At 50.4% G+C, this 17288-nt stretch overlaps 1 protein-coding gene across 1 annotated transcript in view; it reads left to right on the forward strand.

The window, feature by feature from the left end:
* The first annotated feature begins 2644 nt into the window (after window positions 1–2644).
* The window catches only part of Gsn (gelsolin), a 51450-nt gene continuing 36806 nt past the window's right edge, over window positions 2645–17288 (forward strand). Inside the window, exons 1-2 of the mRNA XM_021194316.1 lie at window positions 2645–2765; window positions 13044–13127. The gene's annotated coding sequence lies outside the window, so the exon portion shown is untranslated. The remainder of the gene's footprint in view (window positions 2766–13043; window positions 13128–17288) is intronic.

Consider the following 17288-nt stretch of genomic DNA (forward strand, 5'->3'; position numbering starts at 1 on the left):
GCTGTCCTGGGACTCACTCTGTAGACCAGGCTGGCCTCGAACTCAGAAATCTGCCTTCCTCTGCCTCCTAAGTGCTGGGATTAAAGGCGTGTGCCACCACGCCCGGTGAAGCCAGGTTTTAGTAGTGTGAACCTGCTACTTTGGCTGGAGTATGTCATAAATGTGGAACATAGTACAAATAGGGGTTTCTAATGAGAGCAGTGTCTGTGGGTAAAAAGAGGCAGTCTTGGGAAGGAAGTGAACTCTTCCAGCTGTCTACTTCATAGCCTACATGTGGCCTTCACCTCTCACATCCTCATTCTGAGCATGGGGAGGTCTTTTGTCAAAAGAATACATCAAGATTCTCCCTTCTCTCTGCAGGTGAGGATCCAGGAATGATGGCCGAGCTTCAAGGAGTCCAGAAAAGAAAGGGGATGGGACACTGTGCTGGCTGGCCTCATGTCAACTTGACACAGCTAAAGTTATCTGATAGGAGGGAACCTCAACTCAGAAAATGCCTCCATAAGATCCAGCTGTAAGCCATTTTCATAATGAGTGAATGATTAGGGGAGGGCCCAGCCCATTGTGGATAGGACTATCCCTGGGCTGGTGGTCCTGGGGTCTACAAGAAAGCAGGCTGGACAAGCCATGAGGAAGCAAAGCTGGTAAGCAGCACCCCTGCCTCTCATCAGCTCCTGCTTCCAGCTTCCTGTCTTGACTTCCTTAAATGTAGAAAAGTGCTGTGGAAGTATACGCACTCCCCAACTTACTTTTTGGTCATGGTGTTCTGTCACAGCAATAGAATAGTCTAAGACAAACATGGAGCTAAAGGGACATCTAGAATTCCTGCACAGCAAACTTGACCTGAAAGGGCATGTTAGACTATCCCCTGAGCATCTGTGAACACCAGGAAGTGAAGGGCCTTCCTCTGCAAACGTCCCATCTTTATCCTTATAACCAGTAGTAGTAATTTTGGATGACTGCTCTCTGCCTCTCCAGTCACTGAGTGGAACAATCAGAGGTATAGGAACAAGTCCCTCTGCTCTCTTGAACCTCAGTCCCCTCTTCTCTGACAGGAGGGCTTGAACAAGTGTTCTCTAGTGTTTCCTATATTATCCCAACATGATACTCCACAGCTTGAGGGAGACACGGATTTAAGATTTCCTTCCCTTTCTCTGGAAGGCACCGCTGGGTTTGGAAATGATGTGTTAGATAATTCCAAAGTATATGTGTGCCGGGGCTCAGAGTCAGGGTGCAGGGCCAAGCAGCCTGTGATTTTGCCTTCAGCCTACACTGAGAGGGCCACAGGCAGCCTCTGGAAAAATCCCATTAGCCGAGAGAGGGGTGTGAGTGTCCCTTCATGTGGGCACTCTCGTTTTTAGATTGGAACTGGGCAGTGCTGACCAAGCCAGGAAGAATGGCAGAGTATGACACAGGGACAAATGAGCCACAGCCAAGCCTCGTGCATAGAGGACCAAGCTCTGTCTGTGGCTTGCTCATCTCATCTGAACAGCATACATCGTGATGCTTACCTCAGGAATGACTTGTGGTGTACTCACTAAGAGGAGTAGGCGGATGGGGGCGGGGGCGGGGAGAGCCAACTTGGGATTCCCCGGGCCTTGTGGCTTTCCTGGCTACTTCTCAATGAAAGACCAAACTAGGAAACACATTCTGAGGTATTGCTTTTTTGTGCTACTGAAACACCAGCCTTGGCACCTAGTAATTATGGGATCCCGGTGTATTTTACCTGTGTCAGAGCTTCACGCTAGTGAACGTGAGTGTGAGTATTGTCAGCATTCAGCCTAGGATGGGCGTCTGACATTTGGTAAGGTCCCCTGTGTGGTATGTGAATTCTTCCCCAGAGAAGCCGTGTTTGCATTATAAATCCTGCTCCATTATAAATGCTCTGTTTTTCAAATGGTTTCTGGTGCCATGGGGGGAGTCCCATTTCACACTGGCATGAGAGTGCTCTCAAGCTTGCCTCTTTGACCAGTGCCCCGGGGGAATATTTGCCTTCATGCTAATGTGAACCTTGGTTTATGAGAGATTCATCGCGTTTGCCATGGTGAATCTTTCCCTCCTAGTTGACAAGAGGCTGCACTGAGGCTTAGATGTGCTAAGTTTATTGCCCAGAGTCTGTAGGCTGGACATGTCCAGGAGTTCTAGCCTAGGCCTTCTGACTCTGATGCCTAGCTACTGTTCACATTTTAGGAAGGATTGCCTTGGCATTTCTCCTTTGATACTTTTGTGTAACGTTAGAAAAAAAAAATCTCCTTCAGTCTCTTCAGTAGGGCAAGCTGCTGGCTGATTGCACATCATGGCTATTCTTGCAGGGAGCTATTTCACAGTCAGAGGGCTTTGCCGCTGAAGGCCCTCTCTTTACAGCTTTAGCTTTGCATCGCAGGCTACCCTCGCTACACTCTCTGGCCCGAGTCTAGACTAAGTGTAATCCTGTGTCTCCTTCCCACTACCTCAGGCCCCTTCGGATCTGCCTTCCACGCTCCGAGCCTCAGTTTCCTTCTATGGACCGTAGACAGCTTGATTGACACCTTTCTCGGGACAGAGGAAGCGGTTGTGCACTGGATGAATGCTTAGCCTGGAGTCCACATCCTCCCAGCTGCTCTCCTCCCCAGCCTGCCCCGCCCGCTGAGGGCGGCTCCGGCGCGTGCCCTGCCCACCCTGCGGCTCGCACAGCGCACCCCGCCCCAACGCCAGGAACCAGCTGAGCACACAGCTGGACCGAGCCGTCGCTCTCTCTGTCGCCGTCGCCCGCTCCGCTGCATCAGGTAGGGAAGCTGGCCGCCCGGGTCCCAGGCTTTTGGGGTCGTAGGCCGAGCTGAATTTCCTCTCCCTCCTGTGTCCATCCGAGATCGGGTGAGCCTGGAGCTGGGCCCACGCGCGGGGATCGCGGGAGAAAAGAGGTGCTCGCTCACTTTGGCTTTCTTCTAGGGGACCTAGGACTGTGGTTGGGGGCTAGAGGAGAAGAGGAGTGGTGCTATCGCCACGCCTAGATCCGCTGTGCTGCAGGCACCGGACCTCACCCTGATCCCCACACCTGAGTGCGGGGCAATGGACCCGAGTCTTTGTTGTTTTGGGGGTGTCTGACTCCGCATGCAGGTGACTGCCCACGCCCGGCTGAACAGTGGCTAGGTGAGGAAAGCGGAGCTTTCACTCATGAGCAATACCTTCCTCCTTGGGGCCCGAAACTGTTAGAAAGTTCCTCCTTGTAGGTGCCTGACTTCTTCATGACTTACCTGAAGGTACTAGCTATTTCGTTCCTGCCTTGCTGTGTTGTGTTCCCTTCAGGCTTGGAGAGGAAACTTCTGACTGAACACCAACTCCTTTTTGAGTAATTAGAACCTTGTCTCTGGCCCTCCATCACTTTGCAGGCCCCTCCCCCAACTCTATTATAGCAACTTCCCCATAGGCCGGGACTCTGGATTTGTGGGCTTGATGAGCCTGTAGGGGAAGCCCCAGACTTGGGAGGTCTGGGAGCTGGGGAGCCCGCAAGCAGGGGATCCGACTGTAGGTTCTCCTCAGCCCAGACATCCATCCTTTTATTCAGTCCTTGCGGTCTCCACAGAGCAGAGGTGAACCCTTTAAAAGACCCAGGAGTCCTTCCTGGTGTTCCTCAAGGTAGCCTTCGTGGACTGCCATAGCCTCTGGCTTTGTTTGGCCTCTGGGACTAATGGAAGACTTAACCTTCCTGTCCCATTGCTACAGACCATATTTCTGACCTGGTCACCAGGGCCGCTGAGCCACTTAGTACTGACCCCTTTCTGTGGAGTTGCACCGCATCACTGAGTGTGACCCAAGGGCCTGAGTCACACAGTGAGACAGTGGCAGGGGATAGACCCAGGTCCAGCCCACTCTTTCTGACTCCTGTGGGACCCTAGAGTCTTGGATTGTCTATGCTGTGAAGGCCAGAGGCCCCACCCTGTCCCATACAGTTGGGGATGAGGTTGCTATTCCTTGGGGGATTTTAAAGTATGAAGGATGTGAACAAGGGACCAGCGGCTTCCAGCTTCTTTCAGAAGCTTTCCCTTTCTTGGGCCTCCCTATTTGTAAATGCCAGGGAAATCATAAAGAGCCAAGGGAACTTGGCTTGGCACTTGTGTAAATTACACAGCACCAAAGGTTTCCGTGTGAACCAGGGGAGGGAGTTTACTCCAGAATTTTCCATAGTCTTTTTATTAGGGACTTTCAGAGCCAGGGGAAGCTTGCCTGTCAATCTGTTTCCTTCCCTCCTACCCTGATGTGGCATTTTCTGGCTTGTGCTCTGGTCCTGACCTTGGTGGGGCCCAGGAGCCCTAAGGAGAGCTCCCTAAACTCCCCATCTTGATACATCTAGATGATAGTTAGTTTCTTCAGCCATGTAAGAGTGGGTGACTAATTGTGTCTGGGTGAGCCAGGCCTTGGAAATGAGTAACAGTTTGCCAGGAGAAAAGGGCTGGGGAAGGAACTATTCTAAGAAGTGGGGAAGCTTGTGCAAAGACACTGAGCATCCTTCATGACTAGAATGGAGGGCGCAGAGCTGAAGTGCTGGGACTGAGAGAGTGTTAGGTGAAGGCAGAGCTGACAGGCAGTAGGATGCTGGGAAAGGTTTGTCACCAGGGCAGTGACCAAGAACTCTCATTAATGCAGTGGCTGAGGTAGGAGTGCATGGGGAGGCCCTGAGGAGGTGGCCTGGTGGTCAGCAGGTAGATCCAACCCAGAGCAATGCCTGCTGGGCAGTATAATGGCAGGTCCTGGAAACTCAGCTTCAGGGTTATGGGAGCTGGACATTTTTATCTGAAAACAGATGAGGTGTAGCTCGCAGGCAGATACTGTTATTGTCACTGTCTCCCTGTTGCTGTTTTTCTTCTTAAGAAAATAATTTTAAATTAAAGGAGACTATAGCTATGAAACGAGGGACAGTCACACAGGCTCCCTTGTCTTGGTTGTCCCACTGTGAACAGTGGTCTGTGCAAGGACACGCACTGTCACAGGGAGAACTGTACGCAGGAGGGAGGACGTGGTGTTTCTTGGTCATCTGGAGTCTGTGGGCCCCTCCCCCTAACTCCAGAAGGGCAATTTGGCTCTTAGATGACATGTTGTCTGGCCATAGAGATGGTATCATTCGGGCCTGTAGTGCTTTTCTGAGACATTGATCTCTGGTTTTCTTCACGGAAACTCTTCTAGCTCCAGCCCACAACTTTTGAGTATTTGCTGACCGGAGGTGATAGGTTAGAGAGCAAGAGAATGAAAGAGAAGTTACAAGTGCTAGCGTAGGCGTGCATGCGTGTGTGTGTGTGTGTGTGTGTGTGTGTGTGTGCGGGCGCATGTATGTGCGTGAGTGTACTCAGGTGTGCATCCATCGGTGCATTTGCAGAGGCCAGAGGTCAATTTCAAGCATCTCCTATCACTTTTACTTTATTTATTTTATTAAGTTTGTATTTATTATTAATTTATTATTACTGTGTGGATATGTGATATATGTGTGTGGGCACACACACGAAAGTCTGAAAACAGCTTTGTAGAGTCAGTCTCCCCTTCCACCTTTATATGGGCCCTGGGGACCAAACTCAGGCATGTGTAGGAAGTGGTCACTCTGCTCAGCCATTTCTCTGGCCCCTCAGTGAACCTTGTGTTCAACAATTCAGTAGGCTGGCTGGCCAAGGAGCTCCAGGGATCCATGGATCTCTAGTCCCCCCCGCTGTCAGCTCTGGAGATACAGATGTGCCTCTCCCCCCACCCCACCCCATGCATGCAGCTGTTACATGTGTGCTAGGGACTTGGTATGCACAGTTTGGGAACACTGGAGAGCCCTCGGAACTATTTATAAACACATATGTTCTTTACCATCAACAGGTCTGCAGAGTGTGGATCAGTCTCCTTTCTATTTTTAGGAAATTAATGCTCCTGGACCCAGGCAAGGTCTTTTGTTAGCTGGGCACCCAGCCAGAACTGTGTTCTTCCTTTCTACTGTTTGACAAACTCTTAGACATCCCCAAGAAGCTCCGAAAAGTGAGTTGCCCTCTTACCTTGTAAGAAAATGTGGGCTGAAGCAGAGAAAAGCAGATCCCAGGAGTTAAGTGTGATGGTGGCGGGGCTGGGCGATCAGTGTTTAGGCAGCTGAGGGAGGTTAAGTAAAAATATCTCCTTCCTTCCAGCTGAATGAGCGTGTGTCATATTTCAGCCTGATGTGGTTTGTGAACTTGGAGACCACAGACAGGCTTAGTTCCTTCTGCCTCTGACTTCCCTTCCCCCTCTTCTTGAGAGGTGTGCCTACTTGCTCCTGCCTTGCCTGGGACCACAGGGGCAATTGCAGGGTAGGGGAGAGAAAAGCAGAGGGTGTGGTGGGTGAGGCTAGGCAGCTAAAAGCCTGGGTTGGGGTCCCATCTGTAATGCTGACAAAATGAAGGGTAAGGTTTGGTGTCCGCATGCTTTTTTAATGGATTCCAGCTATCCTAAAACTCACTCTGTAGATCAGGCTGGCCCGGAACTTAGAGAGATCCATTTGCCTCTGCTCCTGGGTGCTGGTATTAAAAATGTGCCCCACCATACCTGATCAGTTTTCAGCTTTGTTTTGTTATTTGTTTTTTGTTTGTTTTTTCTGGTTATAGTCTCTCCAAATCTGGCTTTTTCGAGAAGACTCCAGAAGGGTCTGAGCCATGGAGCCTGGTGGGGAATGTTCTGAGGGAGCCTGGCCGGTGGGAGTGAGCTTTCTTTAGTTTGTTAAGTTGCTTAAGCAAAGGGTGTCTTGTTACTTTCCAACCTCAACAGATCTATCATTTGGTTCAAGTACTTATCAAGCAAAAGATATATATATTTATTCCGTGTAAGTCAGCCTTGAGGGTGGGGCTCTTGATTTCTCTGCTGTAGAGGCTGTGGCTGGGCTGGGCTGGGCTGGGCTGAGTAAATACTAATTAAATTTGCAGGGTGGCTTAGTGACCCGACTGGGGGACGTGCTTTGTCTCTTCATGGGCCTTCCTTCCTCATGGTAACAAAAGCTTGTGATAGAAAATTTGGAAAATGAAATTCTTTTAAAGGATAAAACCAAAACCAACTAAACAAACCCAAAGAACTATCCATAACTGCCACCATTACAAACATTTGGTATGTTTCCTTCCTGGTATTTTCCTTCTTAAAAAAAATTTATTTCTTTATTTTTATGTGTATATAAGTGTATCTGTCCATTGCCTGTCCATGGAGTAAGTCCATCCTAGTAAGTAATTTTTTAATATGTTCTTTTAAAATTTTTATTTACAGTTGTGTGTGTGTGTGTGTGTGTGTGTGTGTGTGTGTGTGTGTACATGCCAAGGCAGGGGAACAGAGGTCAGAAGACTTATGGAATATGTTCTCTCCACCCTGGGGGTCATGAGGCTTGACAGAGAATGTTTCGACCCACTCAACTACCTCTTGCCCCCGAGTTCTTCCTTCATTATTACAAATGGAGCTCCTGGCTCAGTTGTGATGCGTTTTATAGCTTTTGTTACATTTTTGTCAAATTGTTACTCAGGAAGAATAACAGTGGCCCCTGTTCCTAGCACCCTTGGTGGGGAAATGGTATTCTTGAAGGAGTACTGTAGCTGGATATCTAAAGTCTAGCTGTCCTAAACTTCTGATCCAGGGACCACTTCTCTAAAACATTAGACTTCAGTTCATTCTCTCAGCAAATCTTTTGCACAATCAAGCATCAGAAAAAGGTAGAGTTGAGATTCTAGGCCAAAGAGCAGAGGGAGCCTGGTTCTCTTTGCACTTGCGGTTCAGTCCTGAGTAGTTTGCCTCTCTGGGCTTTGGGTTCAAGAGTAAAGTTAGGATTTCAACACCAGCTTCCTACATTTTTGTTAGTTTGTTTTTAGGGTTTCCTATAGTCCAGGCTGGCTAGTCACTATGTCTTGGAGGATAACCTGAACTCTTACCTCCTTCTCCCAAGCGAGGATTACAGTCATGCACCACTGTGCCTGATAGCATGCAGTCCTGAGGACTGAACCCAGAGCTCCACACCAGGCAAGTACCCCAACCGAGCCCCGACCCCTTCCTAGGGTCTTGAGGAGTGATGACATGGTACTTTGCCAGCGTAGGTCATTCAGACTCTTGGAATTTCTGTTTTCTTGTCTGATTTAAAATACCCTGGGACCAAAGCAAAAGGGAGAGGGCCGTTGTTTTTTTGTTATTTTTGTTTTGTCTTTTTTCTTCTTTTTTGTGGTCATGTGTTCTTGGCTTCTCGAGCTTCTGGCCAGGAAGTAGAAGCCAGTCGATGCATGTCATTCAGTGTAGGATTTTCATGGGCTAGCCTGGACTCTGTGCGCTTTGCACTCTCCTAGAGCATTTCTCAATAAAGCATGAGAACACTCCATTCTAGAACACTCCTTTAGAAGTTGGAAACTGTCTGCCTGACTCTATAAATGGTCTTTTAAAAACCTCGTAGAACTCATGGTTGCATAAAATTCCATTCTCATAGCTGTAAATGGTATTTTGGATGCAGCAGTGCTGCATTTGGGAGCTTTTGAGAAATGCTGAATCTCAAGCTCTGCCCTTAGCGTGGCCATATTTAGCATCTAAGAAAACAGGATGCTAGTTAAATTAGAATTTCAGATAAAGAATGAATAATTGTTTAGTGTTACCATCTTCTCTGCAATATTTGGGGGCATATGTATAAAGAAAAATCTGTGCATATCTGTAGTTCAAGTTTAAATGGACATGAAGTAGTTTATCAGGCAATCCTACCTCCTTCTCATCTGCTGGATCTGTTCTGCACTCCATCAGGAGGCTCCTGGGAAAGTCTTACACAGTTTCAAGGGTGGGAAACATTGTTGCTAGAGGCCTTGATGTTAAACCAAGCTGAATTCTTTTTGTGGCGAGTACCTGTATACAGCAGACCATAGTATTTGGGAGGGAATTCCCCCATCAGTCCTTTGAATACATCTGCACGTTCCCATATTGTTCCCATACTGCAGAGAACTGGGACTTCTTATCCCTCCCGTAGTTCAAAAGGGTCCCCCCCATGTTATGAGAAAAACAACACAATCCATAGAGAGATGGGAAATTAATTTATTCGCGGTTTTGCCCGAAATGATGGTGAGCGGGAGAGTTGCAGTCTGCCTCTGCCTGGCTCATAGCGGAGTGGTAAGTGTAGAAGGGAAAAAAGAGACAAAAGCCAGGAAATAAACATAATGGCCAAGAGTTTCTCTTGGCGTCAGGGCTCCTGGGGTGGCTCACCCTCAATCCCTACATGGAATTTTCCTAGAAGAACCCCAGTTCCAGGCCCCTGTCACACTGCTTAGTTGGCAGCTGAAGGGAAAGATGCTGGGCTCTAATCGGAGGCCCTGTCAGCTCTGGAGGCCCCAGTTTCTCCACCATGCTAAGCATCCCTCCGGTGCCCACACCAAGCTTCTCTCTGCCTCCACACTCTGTGTCTGGGATGCACAAGATACTGCTCCTGACTCTTCTCACCTGACAAGTCTCCAGATCCAGCCTGCACAGATGGGCTAACTGCTTAGTGCCTGCCACCTCTTCACTCCCCAAGCCTGGGGTCCCCAATCCTGGGGTTCCCAAGCCTCCGAAAGAGTGTGTGTGTCTCAAACACCCACTGGGGGGCCCCGGGAAGGGGGCATCACTTAGGTTATTTCAAAAGTACACATCCAAATCAAAATAATTTTGGTTACTCTGCAACCCAAGGGCTTGGAAAGATTGAGGATCCTGGCCATGGCCATGCCCCTAGCTCATCTTGGGTGCTGAGCTGGGATAAGTCATTTGTTCACTGGTCTAACCTGGTCTGTAACTCGGCTCCCACTCCTCTGTGAGATGTGAATGTTGCTTTCTCTTCTCTTACTAAATCTGTTTTCCTACCCAGTTAGGGCTGGGTCTAGGGAGGAGACACCATGGCACCTGGGAAGATGTGGTTAGACTCCTTTTAGCAATATTGAAAGGGGACAGAAATGATGTTTTAAAGATTTCCCCAAACTCACCATGTCCACAGACCACCCAGAGAATCGGCGAGAATGTATGTGTAGGCTGGGCTGGGGCCTGGACTCTGCATCCTAATGAACTCCCAGCCGATGCTGATGTTGCTGGCCTGGGGGCCATACTGAATTGGAAGATTCTCAACTGAGGACTGTAGAGTGCTCACATAACATGCTTGAAGCCCTGAGTTAGGTCCCAGGAATGCTAACGTGGGCGTGGTGGTGCACACCTGTATATAGTGGGCAGGAAGATCAGCGATTCAAGATCACCTTTGGCTGTGTATTGAATTCAAGGGTAGCCTGGGATAAATGAGACCCTGTTTCAAAGACAAAAAGGGGGGCAGGTTATCAATTGATAATTTAGATTGAATATCTAAAAGGTAAGTCTATTGATAAGGCATAAATAGCCAGTCTAGATCCTGGCACTTTTTTCTTTTCTTCAGAGCTGGGCATAGAACCCAGAGCTCTGTGCACACTGGGCAAGCATTCCACCCACGAGCTGCCCCACCCTGTCTCTTGCTATCTCACCCTCGGGATTCCTTCTACCCATCCTGTGGGCTTCTTCTTCTCTTTGAACTCTGGGTCAGACGTTATTCCACTGTTTCTAGCATGTGAGCAGTTGTTGAGATAGTTTTCTGCTAAGTCATGGAGAGGTAGGGCCTTACAGTATGAGAGACTGATTCAGTGGGAAGCCATCTGACGGGAGAGAAGGCAGATGAAGGACCTGCAATGTAGCTTTGATAAGCATCTCCACCAGAAGGTTTCACACTTAAGATGATAAACATGTTCTCAGTAAATATGTGAATGACTAACTGGGCCAGAGGGGCTTCAGTCTGTTTCTGTATGGCCCTGATTTAAGAATGGTTTTTAAAAGCCAATAGACAAATAAATAAATAAGAAAGGAGGAAAAACCCACCCTCTGCAGAAGTTTGCTGTAAACCTGAGCAAGCAAAGCTTCAGGTATCTCTCTAAGTGAGCAGGAGGCCTAGCCTTCTATAGCTTGGTATTAGGTACAAGCTAGGCTTAAGAGAGGCAGTCTGACTTGGTGGCAACTGCCTCAACATCTTAGCTGTGACCAGATTCACGGCACCTTACTTTGCCTCCCTGAGCCTGGGGTCTTGCTTTGCAAGGTGTGTGTAGTAATATCTGCCCAGCAGACTTACTGTATTGCCTGTAGAATCCGATATATAGTAGGTGTGCAGACAGTGGCAGCTATTGTCATGGGAGATGGCCCGTTTGAATCCTTTGGTGTGACTGGCCATCAAGCCCAACAATCCTCCTGACGACTCAGGAAGGGCCTTGTAGGAAGGAAAGAGCCACTGAGGCAGCCTCTGCCACCCACAGACCGAATGAACATTCCCTCACAGCAGCCTAGACTAGATCAGTGTGGTCCCCAGGTGGTGTGCACACTGTCAGTGAGCTCCCTGGTCAGAGGCCAGCCTTTCCATGATGGACAGCCCGACTCTCTCTCCTTTTCCTGAGGTCTGAGGTGTTCAGTCGGCAGACTCAGAACCAGAGACCTTGAGCTGGGCTGGTGAGGACTGCCACAGAAACCCGCTCTTTCTTGCACCGTTGGGAATGTGGAGGTAGGGACCTAGCTAGTACCAACATCGTTTGGAGAGCTTGCTTTTGAGTTGTTGCAGTCTTAAGATTCCAGATAGGGAAACCCCTCAAACTTAGAATTAGCTGGGGCTCACTGTAAACCCAGCCTGGCGTGAAACCTGATGTTGCACTCTCAAGGAGAACAAAGTCCTTTTCCTACCCATAGATGGCAGCATCTGTACTGTGAGCAGGCTCTGTGGGAACGTGCCTGCGAGCACATGTGTTAAGCATGTGTACAAGCACTGGCTTCTGCCGTTGGCATAGCCGGAGTTGCAGTGGGCCAGGGTCTGGAATAGCGTAAACAGATCTTAGTCTGTAGGGAGAGCCCAATACAGAAATAGGCTGCTGTAATTTCGTGTGGCAGAAGCTCTGGGGTACTGAGGGAATTCAAGAAAACAGAGCACACAAAGATTACCCAGAGGATACAGGAGATAGAACACACTTGTGTCTGGCTGGAGTCTGGCAGGCACAGACCGAAGATGCCCAAGGATGAGAACTGTGGTTCAGGGGGTTCATCTGGGGGCTGTTCAGAGCCCAGCAGAGTCAGAGCAACCTGGTGATATGGTCTGGGCTTTCTTTATCTCAGGCGGGTGCACTGTGAAGGAGTCCCAGATGGACTGTCCAGCCGTGCAGTGGCAGTCCGGGTGGAGAGCTGAGGTGTGTTCTGGGGTAGTCAGGCTGAGCTGGCGGGAAGAACTGGAGATTGAGGAGGGTGATGCCTGCCCGGACCCTTGCGTGATGGTGGATGGGAGGTGATGGCTGACCGTGAAGCATCTGGGAACCTATGCAGCCCCTCAAGTGAACAAATGAGTCTGGACTGGAGTAGATGGTGTCATTTCCAAAACCAGACCCCCAACGTGCTTTGCCCTGCCCTTAGGAATTAGGATTAGGATTTTTCTGCAAGATATTTGTGAAAGGCTTGCAAAGTTGCCATTGAAATCCAGTTCCCCAGGCCCAGATAAACGTGTGACCTCTGACCTCTCTGCCCGTGGCTCCATGGCCACTGCTGTACATCTGTATCACCTACCGACACTGCAGAAACCATCAGCAATGCCTGCTATATACTGTGTTTAAGGAAGGGGCTTGTATTCTCATCTGAGGAGCCCGTGAGGCCCCTCAGTACGAGCATCCTGACTCTCCCCTTGGCAGGGAGAAGCCAGTTTGGGTAGCAAGATCTTCCGGAGTGGGCCTGAGTCTCCTTCTTGACAGAGGCCAGAGGACTCGGCTGTACAACCCACCATTGGTTTGGGTCTAGGATAAAGGATGGTCCTTCAGCCCCTCATCTAACATGCTCTGGGTGTGGCACTTACCACAGCCTCAGAGAAAGCAGTTCCGCCAAGGAGCTCATGGCCTGGCATCCCGAGGCACCCTCTTACCCGGCCCAACCCTCCAGCAGCAGGTGTGGGCAGTGCTAGCAGGAAGTGAGTGCCTTGTCGCTAGAGGTGTATGTAAGTAGGAGGGATTTACCCACGTGGCCTCAGACTTTGACACTGAGATTCCTGGACCCTTTTCCAGGTACCACCAGCTCCTCTTCCGGCACTTCAGCTGCTGTCATAGCGTCTCCTCTCGGAGTGACTCTCTCCTTGTGCAGCCTGTAAGGTAAGTAGAACAACACAGAGCCACTGTCCACCCGGTGTCCAGGGGAGTCTAGATGATTCCAGAGTGGAAGTGGCTGAAGAGCCTTTGTGGATTTAAAGGTTTCTCTTGTGGCCAGTACTGTTAATTTGTTAACTGCTCCTCAACAAGGGGAAGGCAGGCGAGGGGATCCCTTAGGGCAAGGGATGACGCGGGAGGGCTGAGTTCTCAGATGCCTGCTCCCACACAGGCTGTGGGATATGCTTCTTGCTGTGTTCTCAAGCATTCGGGGACCCCGTGTATGATGGGGCAGATTCCCCATGAGGAGGAGGAGAGGCAGGGAGTCTCCCTGCAGGTGGCAGAGAGGTGAGAGAAGTTGGGTTGTGGCCATCAAGTCCCCCTCTTGTTGACCTTAGGAGGCACCTGAGGAGTGTGAGTCACGGGAGGGTGGATGAGTCACTGCTACCTGGCTGGGTGGACAGGCCCACTTATCGGATTCCAGGTGAGCCTGCAGAGAGCTGGGCTCCCAGCCAGGAGGCCCCGATTGCTTTCCAAGTGGTTTTCCTCCCTGTAAGGCAGGTGCACTGTGCAACCCTGCAACCCCCCCAAACCCCATACATCTAACAGGGATGTGGGGGGCATCAGATGAGCCTGTAGATGCCAAAGGCCTTTGTGTGCCGGAAAGCCAGGAGGGTCGCTGTGACAGAGTTTCAGTCCTGAACAGAAGAAAATTTCTTACTGTATGAAGAGAAAGCCTCCAGCCCATGGCATCAGTGACCAGCCCTGTTGCTTGCCCCAAGCATCAGGAAGTGAGTGCCTGCATTGTTCAGCTCTGCACCACACCTAGCTTCTGAACAATGACAGGAGCCGACTACTGTCCCTCTTAAAGTCTAGATAAAAGGGCCTGCGATGGTCATCAACACACTTAGTCCTTGGAGCTAGGGCTTCCTAGAAGGTTCTCTAGGCCCAGACAGAGGCCTGGCCCAGCCCCAACTGACACTGAAGAATGACATCTGGCCTCTGGGGTGCCGTTTTTTGCTCCATAACCTCTGAGAGATTTTTATCAGTAAGGAGTGTCCCTTTCTGCGTGTACTTTTGTTTGCTAGCAATGTCACAAGGACTTTGCATTCTCCCTGCCTGCCCAGCTTCTGCAAATGATGCAGGGCCACAAGCAGACCTGCTTGGGTCTAGCTGAGTATGAGCACTCGCTGAGCCGGCCTGCTTGTCCTTATCCTGTACCCCCCGTGAGCAAGACGACCTGGGGTCCTGTCAGATGCGCAGATAGCCTTGTCGCAAGTCTCTGGCACATTGATTGCTTTCTCTTCATCTAGAACGTTCTCTTCCTTGCTGTGGGAGAGGCTGGCCTGTCTGTTTTCCTGAGCTGCCCCACCCCACCCTTTCTGGGCTTTTTGTTTTTTCTGACTTAAATGCTCACCGGATTCTGGAATCCAATCACTCCCAGAATCACCTGACAGATATTTAGGCTCTGAGCTGAGTGTTGGAGAATGGGCAAAGAATGAATCCTTGCCATGCATCCTGGGTCTTGTGTAGCTAGTCATTCCTGCCACCTGAGGAGGAGGAGACGGTTTCGGGGACGGGGGTGGGGGTGGGGTGCAGGTGGACAGTACAGAAAAGCTTGAGTACAGGACAGCACGGTGAGCTAGGCAGGGAGAGCGTCCCTCAGAGGGAATGGGGACAGTTCAGACAAGGGGACAAGGCCATGCTGACTTTACTGTGGGTTTTACTCCAGGCTACTGGGTGCTTTCAGGAGCTTCCCAGTGGGAGACCAGGGGAACTTGATTAGTGGAACCATCACATATTCGTGCACGCATGTGCGTGCACGTGCACACACACACAGACACACACAGATGTACACGCACACATACAGACACACATGGACACACACAGAGATGTACACAGACACACACAGACACACACGGACACCCACGGACACACATGGACACACACACACGGACACACATGGACACACACACACACACACACACACACCCTACATGGTGTTACTTTAGGGTTTTTCTCACTGAAGTGCCATAGTGCTTCCTCATGTGAGGCCTTATGTTGAGAAGTCCTGGGAAATGAGCGCTTTCCTAAGATTCTCTTGGCTCTTTGCCCCACCCTCCCTTTCCTAGGCAACCCTTGCTGACTTCTATACTGGAAAGAGAGGTGAGCTGTACCATCCTGCAAGAGCAGAGACACTCTAATCCATGAGGAGACAGTGGTGGCTGGTACCCAGAGTGCATTTGCCGCCCTCCAGGGAGCCAGTCAACTTTCCCTGCCCCTGAGATTAGCACTGGGCTGACATGAGGATTATGTATAAAGGGCTGGCCACCTGGAGGAGCCCTATGTGCCTGAGGACAAGTGCGTTGTGGGTGGAGACTGAAGTGGGAGTGGCAGGAGGTGACAGGGATGTCTAGAGAGACCTTGAAAGCTAGTTTCAGTTTTCTGGGTCACCACATAGATGGCTGTCAAGGAGAAGATTGTAGAGCAGCCAATTGGTGGAAGGCAAAGGGGAGGGCGGGTCAGAGCAGGCAATGCTGAGAGCTGGTAGGAGAGAATGTGTGTTACCAGTGAAGCCCCGTCACTTCCCTTCATTACACACACACACACACACACACACACACACAGATACACAAACATACTGGCACACAGAGACATACACACATACACATTTATACAGATACAGAAATACATACACATGCACACACAGACACAGACACACAGATACACAGATACACACACACACATACACTGACACACAGAGACATACACACATACACATATATATGGATACAGACATACATACACACACACACACACACACAAAGTAGGGGAGGGAGCGGGGGAGGGAAGTAGCGAATAGCCAGCCTGATCCTCTCTGTTCTTTGTCCTCGTTGGGCTCTGTCCCCACTGTCCAGCTAGGCTGACTTGGGTCAGATCTTGGCAGCTCTGGATTCAGGGGTGAGAGAATCTGAGCCACTGTCTCTCCAGCCCAAAGGGGCCCCAGTCCCTCTCAGTTTGGCTTTCTGCACCCATGAACTGGGGTTGGACGGTGGCTGGGCGGGAGCCAAGAAGCCTGCTCTAAGTACACTGGGCAGCCTTGGTTTTACCATTGGTGAAGGCCCTGCCGGGGTCACAAGCTATTCCCCTGGGGAATCCTCTGTGGCCACAAGTCTGTAATCTGAACCAGAAACAAGATGTTCCCGGCAGAGCTCACAGAGGCCACCAGGAAGATTTGGGGGTGGGGGGTGGGGGTGTTGGAAATGCCTTTAGCCCTGGTGTCTGGCCCAAGTTCAAGCATGGGGGAACTGGTTAGGACTTGTTCAAGTCTTCATCCTGGGCTCTCAGCACTCAGGATGTCTAGGTTCTCAAAAATCCTAACCACCACCACAACAGAGGCTATGGGTATAGCGCAGATAATAAGAATGCCTGCCTAGGCTGGGCTGGGCCCTGGGATTGGGTCCCAGGACTGAGATGATGATGATGGTGGTGGTGGTGGTGATGGTGATGATGATAAAACACAATTTCCAAGTTGTTGGGGCAAGGCACAAGGAAGTAGGTGTGAAAAGCAGAGGGTGCCACAGGCAGACCAAGAACATCCTGGCTGGAAGGGCCCAAGGGCTCACAACTGACCTCCCTAGTTCACAGGTTGGGAAACCGAGTCCCAGGCAGAAGCAATGGAAATAAGAAGCAGAAAAAAAGGAGTCTAGGCCCAGGTCCAGGATTCCCTCTTGGTAGGTGTGGCTCTTTGCTCCAATCCGCTGCCTCCAAGGAGCGTGAATAATGACTTCCTGAAGAAGTTTCGGTTAACTGTGGGGGAGAGGAGACGTCCCCTAGGCTGTTTGTACTCTGCTGCCTGTGGAGTCGGGGGCTGGCACAGCTATTTCAGCCCAAGCCACAGGGTCCTATTTATAGGACTGTGATTAGCCTGGCCTATGTCAAGGGCCTTATCCCTCTGCCCTGCCCGACCATGGCTGAGGACAGAAGCCCTAACAGGAATGGCAAGTAACAGGGGCTTGAGGGAGCTCTCTGCCACCTGCTCAGGCGGGGCAGGCAGGTTAGCCAGCAGGTAGGTTCTCTGCCTGTTCCGATGCCCTCTTCTGGCCTCCAAGAGCAATGCATGCACCTGGCGCAGCGAGATAGGCAGGCAGACCACCCATACTCATG

The sequence above is a fragment of the Mus pahari genome, chromosome 3 (genome assembly GCF_900095145.1).
Source record: "Mus pahari chromosome 3, PAHARI_EIJ_v1.1, whole genome shotgun sequence".
Taxonomy (NCBI): Eukaryota; Metazoa; Chordata; class Mammalia; order Rodentia; family Muridae; genus Mus; species Mus pahari.